General features: G+C 47.3%; 1 non-coding gene across 1 annotated transcript; it reads right to left on the bottom strand.

The window, feature by feature from the left end:
- Positions 1-5,597: 5,597 nt before the first annotated feature.
- trnal-uaa (transfer RNA leucine (anticodon UAA)) lies at positions 5,598-5,680 on the bottom strand. The gene has a single exon. It is a non-coding gene; the product is annotated as a tRNA-Leu (tRNA).
- Positions 5,681-10,406: the final 4,726 nt, after the last annotated feature.

Below are 10,406 nucleotides of genomic sequence, written 5' to 3'. Positions count from 1 at the left end.
ACAGTTCCAAAAAGCACCAAGTCAAACAATGCAGAGAGTGGAAAGGAGAGCAGTTTCCTTCAATACAGGAGTGAGTTGCCTCACAACCCTTCCATTTCATTTCTCATGCCATGTACATTTTACAGCAAACAAAAATTTCTGGCTACAGTTCGAGGGGTTTCCGATGGATCCAGCCCCTCAGTTCACTATGGTGGGGGGACCTTACACAGTGGTATTTCCCCATTGAGCCTTTGCTGCGGCTGCCCCAAGCTTCAGTGCGTCCCTCACCACGTAGTCCTGGACCTTGGAATGTGCCAGTCTGCGACATTCGGTGGTGGACAAATCTTTGCGCTGGAAGACCAGAAAGATTCGGGCAGACCAAAGGGCGTCTTTCACCGAATTGATAGTCCTCCAGCAGCAGTTGATGTTTGTCTCGATGTGCGTCCCTGGGAACAGCCCGCAGAGCACAGACTCCTGTGTTATAGAGCTGCTTGGGATGAACCTCGACAAAAACCACTGCATCCCTTTCCACACCTGCTTTGCAAAGACACATTCCAGGAGGAGGTGGGCGACCATCTCTTCCCCACAACAGCCACCATGATAATTCTTGCCTCAAATCAGTGCACAACAAAAGAGACTGATTCCGTCAGCTTCCTTTTTTTTCCAGGCCGCCCGGACCTGGCTGAGAAAGGCAGAGTGAGAGCAGGGAGGGGAGGAGACAAGAGTGAAGATTAAACAGAGAGCGAGAGGGAAGGAGACACCCAGAGTGACAGACAGAGAGAGAACGGCCCCTCATCTTTCAGCTCCACCTCCAGTTTCCTCCGGGTTGCCAATTTAAAACCCTTTAATAACAGTAGAACCGAAACCCAGCTCTCCACGCAAACCCTTCCAGACTCGGCCTTCATAGTCAAGGCTTTCCAGAAAGCCAGAGGTTTTAAATATGGTCCCGCTACAATTAACACTCAGTCATATTCCCACCTAAACAGATTCCATTCTATACTAAGAAACCTCCTCAGTCACATCACCATTTCCACACACATCCGCTTCCAGCAGTTTACAGCACCTTACTGCAGCTGTTTGGGGAATCTCCTGTGTTAAGATTGGAGTTGGAAAGCGGCCTTCACCCGGCAGTGTTATCGTCTCACACTGAATCTGCCAGGCATCCTGTTCTCTTTATTGTGAGAGAGAAAGCACGGATTTAGGAAATGTTCATTCGAAATGATATCTGTTAAGAACGAGCCTGGCCGTGGGACAGGTATTCCAGTGCAAAGAGCTGTCCATGACCAAGTGTTGCAGACTGGTACATTCCATCATTCAAGACTATGTGCTGTGGGATGGTATTAAAGCTTGGGGAAGCCACCATGGAGTCTCAACAGAAAGGCGACAGTCTAAGGCCCTAGTACAGCGAGGGGCTGGAAACTGTGTAAAACCCCTCGGGTTGTGTGCACCAGAGAATGTTTGATGTGTAATGTAAATACTGTAAATATAAACTGTGCAGGCAGGGATAGTGAGATACCTCATATTCTTTATTGAAAGAAACTGATCTGTATTGTACCTTATGTAATATTAAAATTGAACTGCTTTGCAATGTAATTGCACAAATTATATGAATAAATTACATTTTGTGCAAAGGAAAGCAGCTTTCCTGTCAACACGCACCTTGTCTCAGGGCACAACTTTCCTGTGATCTTGTCACACCCAACTTCGCTCTATATCTTCTGACATACACACTTTACAGTCTGTCAATTTCCAAAAAAAAGCATTCTAAAATCAAAAGACCTTTTGTTTATTTCTCCTTTCTTTTCATTTCTCCTCTATTCTTCTCAATCACTCCCTTCAACAGTCCTATTCAGATCAAGGTGGAATGTGAATAGTGTCACAACTCACCTCTGACACCATTATTACCCTCTCTTCTCTTGTCTTATTCAATGGGAAAGTTTTATTCACCAGTCTGCTGCTGTTTTACACTCTTGCCAGACCATCTGGTATTGCATCCATCTGAATTCTGTGCTTTCATGGCCTTATATATCTTTTCCTCTTCCGGATGATTTGTTTGCTTCAGTTCCATTCAACCAGGCTGGACCACAGGGAAGCTTAGAACAAAGAACAAAGAACAGTACAGCACAGGAACAGGCCATTCGGCCCTCCAAGCCTGCGCCGATCTTGATGCCTGCCTAAACTAACACCTTCTGCACTTCCGTGGCCCATATCCCTCTATTCCCTTCCAATTCATGTATTTGTCAAGATGTCTCTTAAACGTCGCTATCGTATCTGCTTCCACCACCTCCCCTGGCAGCAAGTTCCAGGCACTCACCACCCTCTGTGTAAAAAGCTTGCCTCGCACATCCCCTCTAAACTTTGCCCCTCGCACCTTAAAGCTATGTCCTCTAATAACTGACTCTTCCATAATAATAAAAGCAAAATACTGCGGATGCTGGAAATCTGAAACAAAAACAAGAAATGCTGGATTCACTCAGCAGGTCTGGCAGCATCTGTGGAAAGAGAAGCAGAGTTAACGTTTCGGGTCAGTGACCCTTCTTCGGAACTGACAAATATTAGAAAAGTCACAGATTATAAGCAAGTGAGGTGGAGGTGGGGCAAGAGATAACAAAGGAGAAGGTGCAGATTGGACCAGGCCACATAGCTGACCAAAAGGTCACGGAGCAAAGGCAAACAATATGTTAATGGTGTGTTGAAAGACAAAGCATTAGTACAGATTAGGTGTGAATATACTGAATATTGAACATCAGCAAGTGCAAACCTGAAGAAAAACAACCTGAAAAAAACAGTGGGTAAGCAAACTGAACAAACTAAGATGAAATTATATAAATGCAAAAAAAAGATTGTAAAAAATGTAAAAAGGAATGCAAAAAAAAAGGAAGAAAAAATAACTAAAAATGACTAAAAATGAAAGTAAAGTGGGGGGCTGTCATGCTCTGAAATTATTGAACTCAATGTTCAGTCCGGCAGGCTGTAGTGTGCCTAATCGGTAGATGAGATGCTGTTCCTCGAGCTTGCGTTGATGTTCACTGGAACACTGCAGCAATCCCAGGACAGAGATGTGAGCATGAGAGCAGGGGGGAGTGTTGAAATGGCAAGCAACCGGAAGCTCAGGGTCCTGCTTACGGACTGAGCGGAGATGTTCCGCAAAGCGGTCACCCAGTCTGCGCTTGGTCTCCCCAATGTAGAGGAGACCACAATGTGAGCAGCGAATACAGTATACTACATTGAAAGAAGTACAAGTAAATCGCTGCTTCACCTGAAAGGAGTGTTTGGGGCCTGGGATAGTGAGGAGAGAGGAGGTAAATGGGCAGGTATTACACCTCCTGCGATTGGAAGGGAAGGTGCCCTGGGACGGGGACGATGTGGTGGGGGTAATGGAGGAGTGGACCAGGGTGTCGCGGAGGGAACGATCCCTTCGGAATGCTGACAGGGGAAGGGAGGGGAAGATGCGACTGGTAGTGGCATCACGCTGGAGGTGGTGAAAATGGCGGAGGATGATCCTTTGGATATGGAGGCTGGTGGGATGAAAAGTGAGGACAAGGGGATCCCTGTCACGGTTCTGGGAGGGAGGGGAAGGGGTGAGGGTAGAGGTGCGGGGAATGGGTCGGACACGGTTGATGGCCCTGTCAACCACAGTGGGGGGAAATCCTCGGTTGAGGAAAAAGGAGGTCATATCAGAAGCACCGTCATGGAAGGTAGCATCATCAGAGCAGATGCGTCGGAGACGGAGAAACTGGGAGAATGGAATGGAGTCCTTACAGGAGGTAGGGTGTGAAGAAGTGTAGTCGAGGTAGCTGTGGGAGTCAGTGGGCTTATAATGGATATTGGTAGACAACCTATCCCCAGAGATGGAGACAGAGAAGTCGAAGAAGGGAAGGGAAGTGTCAGAGATGGACCATGTAAAGGTGAGAGAAGGGTGGAAATTGGAAGCAAAGTTGATAAAGTTTTCTAGTTCGGGGCGGGAGCAGGAAACGGCACCGATACAGTCATCAATGTACCGGAAAAAGAGTTGGGGGAGGGGGCCTGAGTAGGACTGGAACAAAGAATGCTCGACATATCCCACAAAAAGACAGGCATAACTAGGACCCATACGGGTACCCATAGCGACACCTTTTACTTGAAGGAAGTGCGTGGAGTTGAAGGAGAAGTTGTTCAATGTGAGAACAAGTTCAGCCAGGCGGAGGAGGGTGGTGGTGGATGGGGACTGGTTGGGCCTCTGTTCCAGGAAGAAGCGGAGAGCCCTCAAACCATCCTGGTGGGGGATGGAGGTGTAGAGCGATTGGACGTCCATAGTGAAGAGGAGGCGGTTGGGACCAGGAAACTGGAAATTGTCAAAATGACGTAGGGCGTCAGAAGAGTCACGGATGCAGGTGGGAAGAGACTGGACCAGCGGAGAAAAGATAGAGTCTAGATAGGAAGAAATAAGTTCAGTTGGGCAGGAGCAGGCTGACACAATGGGTCTGCTGGGACAGTCCCGTTTGTGACTCTTCCACCCTGGGAAAAAGCTTCTGACTATCCACTCTGTCCATGCCGCTCATAACTTTGTAAACCTCTATCATGTCGCCCCTTCACCTCCGTCGTTCCAGTGAAAGCAATCCGAGTTTTTCCAACCTCTCCTCATAGCTAATGCCCTCCAGACCAGGCAACATCCTGGTCAAGCTCCTCTGTAGCCTCTCCAAAGCCTCCACGTCCTTCTGGTAGTGTGGCGACCAGAATTGCACGCAATATTCTATGTGTGGCCTAACTAAGGTTCTGTGCAGCTGCAACATGACTTGCCAATTTTTATACTCTATGCCGCGACCGATGAAGGCAAGCATGCCGGATGCCTTCTTGAATACCTTATCCACCTGCGTTGCCACTTTCAGTGACCTTTGCCTTGGATGGGTCCACGTTGATCCATTACATTCAGAATCACCTCCTTGAAATAACGCCATAGTACAACTACAGTAACCACACAGAATCTGTTTCAAACACTCCTGCACATTTTATCTGTTCTGACTGTCAACACCTCCAGCTCTTTTGTTTAAGTGGAACCCATCAGGTGTGCATAGGCTCCTTCTATTCTGAAAGCTGTAGCACTGGTTCAGGGAATTCAGCCCTGTTTCTCTACTCTAAAGGCTCAGCCATGCTTGATCTGCGTCGTATTTTGTTTTTATTGCAACATTACAAGACCTCCAATCCTCTGGAAAACGATGGTCAGACCTTCCACTATTTCTTCCCTGGCTTCATTCAACAGCCTGAGGTACATTTCATCTGGTCCTGATGATTTATCCACATTCAAGGATGCTCATCCAATTAAGACTTCCTCTCTCCTTAAGTTATCACGTCCAATACTTCACACTCCTCCTCCTTAATAACAATATCTGCATCACCCCCTCATTTGAGAAGACAGTAAAGTATTCATTAAGGATATTGGCAACATCTTCCAACCCGATACAAAGGTTACATTTTTGATCTTTTATGTGCCCTGCTGTTTGCTTAGTTGCCTCTTACTCTAATGTTTTGATGCAACATCTTTGGGTCCATTGTTATTTTGCTTGTCCATGTTCTTTCCTGATTTCTCTTTGCTCTTCACCGCTGCTCCCAAACGCCTCCAGTGCAGTCAAAACACAAGGCGTCAGAAGTGGGATTCGAACCCACGCCTCCCATGGAGACTGCGATTTAAACGCAGCGCCTCAGACCGCTCAGCCATCCTGACCGCCTCCTGGCTATTATTAATGCTAAGGAAATTATTCATTCATTGTGAAAGTATTTGTGAGATTGTGGAAATGTCTGGAAGAGGAAAGACCAGCGGGAAAGCTCGGGCCAACGCCAAGTCTCGCTCCTCCCGGGCTCGACTGCAGTTCCCGGTGGGCCGTGTTCACAGGCTCCTGAGAAAGGGCAACTATGCTGAGCGTGTGGGTGCCGGAGCCCCGGTCGATCTGGCTGCTGTGCTCGAGTATCTGACCTCTGAAATCCTCCAGCTGGCCGGCAACGCGGCCCGGGACAGCAAGAAGACCCGCATCATTCCCAGACACCTGCAGCTGGCCGTCCGCAACGACGAGGAGCTCAACAAGCTGCTGGGAGGGGTGACTATCGCTCAGGGCGGAGTGCTGCCTAATATCCAGGCCTTGCTGCTGCCCAAGAAAACCAGCGCACAGAGCTCCCAGAAAAAGTAAAGCGGCCAAAATATCATCTAATAAACCAAAGGCTCTTTTCAGAGCCACCCACAGTCTCTGTGAAAGGACTGGTTACTGTCAGGAGGGAATCAGAGATGGAGTTATTGTAACAGTGGATTGACCTGTTTCACATCTGTCCAGTTGTCTTTTCAGTTCTCTCTCTGGATTTCGCTCTGTTTCTCTGCTCACACATCTCCCCCTCCAGTTAAGTGAAGAACTGAACTACAGGGTGTCAGAATCAACAATTTAAGAAATCCCGCTGCCTTCGATTTTATAAATCCCGAGACCATCCCGGTACATTAACGGGAACTGGTTCGGAGCTGATGAAATAATTTAATAATGGAAGTGTCCGGGTTAATTCTCTGTTTTTCATTTGGACAGTTTGAATTGTGTTTTTTTTTTCTCTCTGGTGATCTGAGCGCCACTTCTCAATGAGAATCTGCTCCCAGAACAGAGTAAATGCAGGAAGAAAGAGGCCATTCTCGGGCTGTGTGTTTCTCTCCTAACCTGATCTGTTTAGACCGCACTGTTCCCAGAGGACGGAATCAGTGAGAGTTGTGCACACACAGGAGCTGAGTCCACTGCAGCGCTTTAAGATGTACCTTCTCCCCGGCCCTCCCTCTTCTCCGGACACAAAGTTGTTTGTTCCCCCGGCGACGGGATAGAGTCGGGGATCCTCTCCCCGCAGTGTCAGTGGCTGCAGCCCCGGGGAACTGGCGGTTTCAGTCAGAGTGACCGAGCTACCTTACAGGACTCTCCCCCTGAATTTGTGAACTGAGACTGCACCGAACACATCTCCAGTTAGAGTGAGGGCGGACATCCTTCTGTTTTATTACAGAGAGTGGGGAAAGGGCTGGGTGGAGGGGATGTCAGCGAGTCACCAGGGATCCTGGATTTACTCCAAATCATTTCCATGTGGAATCTGCAGGCGGGGCCGGGACAGGGATCATTTGATCAGGGGATCAGCTCTTTCCTGAGAGATTTGGGTGGCTCTGAGAAGAGCCTTTGTGTTCAGATGTTTACAAGTTTCCCGCGCTCTTTCACTTCTTTCCAGACCCTGCTTTCTGAGCCTTCGCTGCTTTCGGCTTGACCTTGCTCTTCCATGTCTGCACTTTCTTCAGCAGCTTTCCGCCCGCCGCACTCTTGCCTTTTTTGACCTTCTTCGCAGGAGAATTTTTCTGAAGCGCTGCTTTCTTCACCGCCTTATTTGGCGTAGCCGCCGCCTTGCTGCTCGTTTTCTTGGCTGTTACTTTCTTTGTTGTCACTTTCTTGGCTGCTGGTTTCTTCACCAATGATTTCTTGTCTGCTGGTTTCTAACGAAGGATTTCTTGTCTGCTGGTTTCTTCACTAAAGATTTCTTGTCTACTGGTGTCTTCACGAAAGATTTCTTAGCTGCTGGTTTCTTCACTAAAGATTTCTTGTCTGCTGGTGTCTTCGCTAAAGATTTCTTGCTTGCTGGTTTCTTCACTAAAGATTTCTTGTCTGCTGGTTTCTTCACTAAAGATTTCTTGTCGGCTGGTTTCTTCGCTAAAGATTTCTTGTCTGCTGGTTTCTTCACAAAAGATTTCTTGTCTGCTGGTTTCTTCACTAAAGATTTCTTGTCTGCTGGTTTCTTCGCTAAAGATTTCTTGTCTGCTGGTTTTTTCACCTTCTTTCCCACTTTTCCCTGGGTTTTCCTTCTTGCTGATTTTGAAGGAGCCGGAGGCTCCCTGTCCCTTGCTCTGCACCAGGGAGCCTTTGTTCACATTCGTCTTGATACTTTGCTTGATCTGGGTCCTGAGCTTCTCCACATCGACACCGCTGCTACCCAGAGCCTTCTTTATGGCGGCCAGGGACATCCCCTTGCGATCGCTGAAAGCCGGCACAATCTTGAGGATCTGTTCGCCCAACGGGGGACCGGCTGGCTTGTTCCGGGGAGCCTCCTTCTTCTTCTTGGGGGTCTTGACTTGGGCGGCGGCGGCGGCTGGAGGAGCCGTTTGGGCGGCTGCACTATCGGTCATGTCCGGGACTCTGCACAAATTCTCTCTGTCAGTGTGAACTGGGTCAGAAATGAAGCCGGTGATGGCGGCACTGAGCAACTTCAAGGCAGAGAGAGGACGGGGCGGAGACAAGCTGCTGTCAGCTCCCGGATCCTGCTGTCTCTCTGTGTTTCTCTCTCCTCACAAACTCTCCAATTCCATTGAAATTCAGAGACTCCAGACTTCCAGACTAGATCCTTCCTGTCTCTCACTCCAGTATGTTTGCTGTTGAAAAGCTTTCACTAAGATTGAGGACTCCATTTTCCATTTCCCCTGGTTTCATTGCTGCAATGACCGCCCTCTCTCACCTCTCGCTGACATGTTCTCTACTTTTCAACTGAAATCTTGAAATAAAAAATAATGATCCCAAATTCCCACTTTGGGGCTGAGCAGGGAGCAGGGCGGTTCTATGACTGGAAAATCATTTGATTTTACACAAGAATGACTCTGAAATCCGGCGATGAGAGCGGACCCACAAACTCAGTGGCTTTAGACTAACCCGCCCTCCCCTTTAATACAATCTCTCTTCCACAATATTCACATTTGCATATTCACAGGACAAACTGTTCCCTGAATGTAGAGTTCCCAGGACAGGTTTTCCCCTCCGCTCGGTCTGTGCTGCGGATTCTCGGGGGTGAGTTGTATTTTCTCAGCTCAGTCAGTGTTAAACAGTCTGGGGCCGGCGCTCCGAATATTGTCTGTTAACCAGAGTCCGCTACAAGAGCCAATCACAGTTGTGACTTTTTTTATTCGTTCATGGGATTTGGGTGTGAGTCCTGAACCAGGGGTCATAATCTAAGGATACGGGGTAAACCTTTCAGGTTGTGTTTTCTCTCTCTGCCCCTCTCTCTCTGCCGACACCCACCCCCGGTCTCCTCCCTCCCTCTTACTCTCCTCTCTCTCTCTCCCTCTCTCTGACAGTTGCAGAGAGCGAGAACTCTCAGCTTTGTGGTTAGTCTTTTTTTAAAAATCGCAGGCGTCAGTTTCACAGCTGACAGATGCTTTGAGCAGAGACAGCACTTCAGAAACTCGGACAAGCTCGGATTTTTCTGGAGGACTTTTAAAAGAAATCAGAACTGCCGGAAAGCTCCGAACTTGTCCGAGGTTCTGAAACTTTGTCACTGCTCCAAGGACCTGTCAGTTGTGAAACTGACGGCTGCGATTTGATTGAAAGTCAGACTGGTCTGCAAGAAAAAGCCAATGGGAAATTTCTCATCCCTGAAATTATCAGTCACGGACCGAACTGTTTTAACGTGGACACTGGTGTCCATGTACAGACATGTTGCCAACCCCTGTTCTTCACACAGACTTACCAATCACACACTGATCAACGCTAACAAATAATTTGACTTATTTTTTATTGAAGACTGACAATACTATATACAATTTACAGGAGAGTATGACAGGCACATCTTACTGGGGATCAACCCATCTCCTACTCTGTGTCACATACTGTATGACATAACTTCCTGAAGTGATGATGCACACACGATTTACCATTTCCTTGAAACAAAGAGTAGGCATAAATGGGCCATTTTCTCGTTGTCGAGATGTGACTGGTGGAGTGCCACAAGGATCAGTGCTTGGGGTTCAATTATTTACGATCTATATTAATGACATGGAGGAGGGGGCAGAGTGTAATATATCCAAATTTGCTGATGATACAAAAATAGGTAGGGCATGTTGTCATGAAGACATAAGGAATCTGCAAGGGGGTATAGATAGGTTGAGTGAGTGGGCAAAAACTTGGCAGATGGAGTTTAATGTATTAAAGTGTGAGGTCATACACTTTGATAGGAAGAATCAAAATGCAGACTATTATTTAAATAGAGAGAGACTCCAAAAAAGAGGGATCTGGGTGTTCTTGTGATTGAAACACAAAAAGTTAGCATGCAGGTGCAGCAAGTAATTAAGAGGGAAAATGGAATTTTGGCCTTTATTGCTAGGGGGTTGGAGTTTAAAAATAGGGAAGTCTTGTTAAAGCTGTACAGGGTTTTGGTGAGGCCACACCTGGAGTACTGTGTACAGTTTTGGTCCTTGTATTTAAGAAAGGATATATTGGCATTGGATACAGTCAAAAGAGATTCACTCGGCTGATTCCTGGGAGAAAGGGGTTGACTGATCAAGAATGACTAACAAGCTAGGCCTTTATACATTAAAGTTTAGAAGAAAAAGGGTGATCTTATTGAAATGTATAAGATTCTGAGGGGGCTTGACAGGGTAGATGTTTCCACTAGTGGGGGAATCT

The sequence above is a fragment of the Heterodontus francisci genome, unplaced genomic scaffold (genome assembly GCF_036365525.1).
Source record: "Heterodontus francisci isolate sHetFra1 unplaced genomic scaffold, sHetFra1.hap1 HAP1_SCAFFOLD_330, whole genome shotgun sequence".
Classification (NCBI taxonomy): Eukaryota; Metazoa; Chordata; class Chondrichthyes; order Heterodontiformes; family Heterodontidae; genus Heterodontus; species Heterodontus francisci.
Note: the sequence above shows the minus strand (reverse complement) of the source record. Positions and strands in the feature narration are given on the sequence as shown.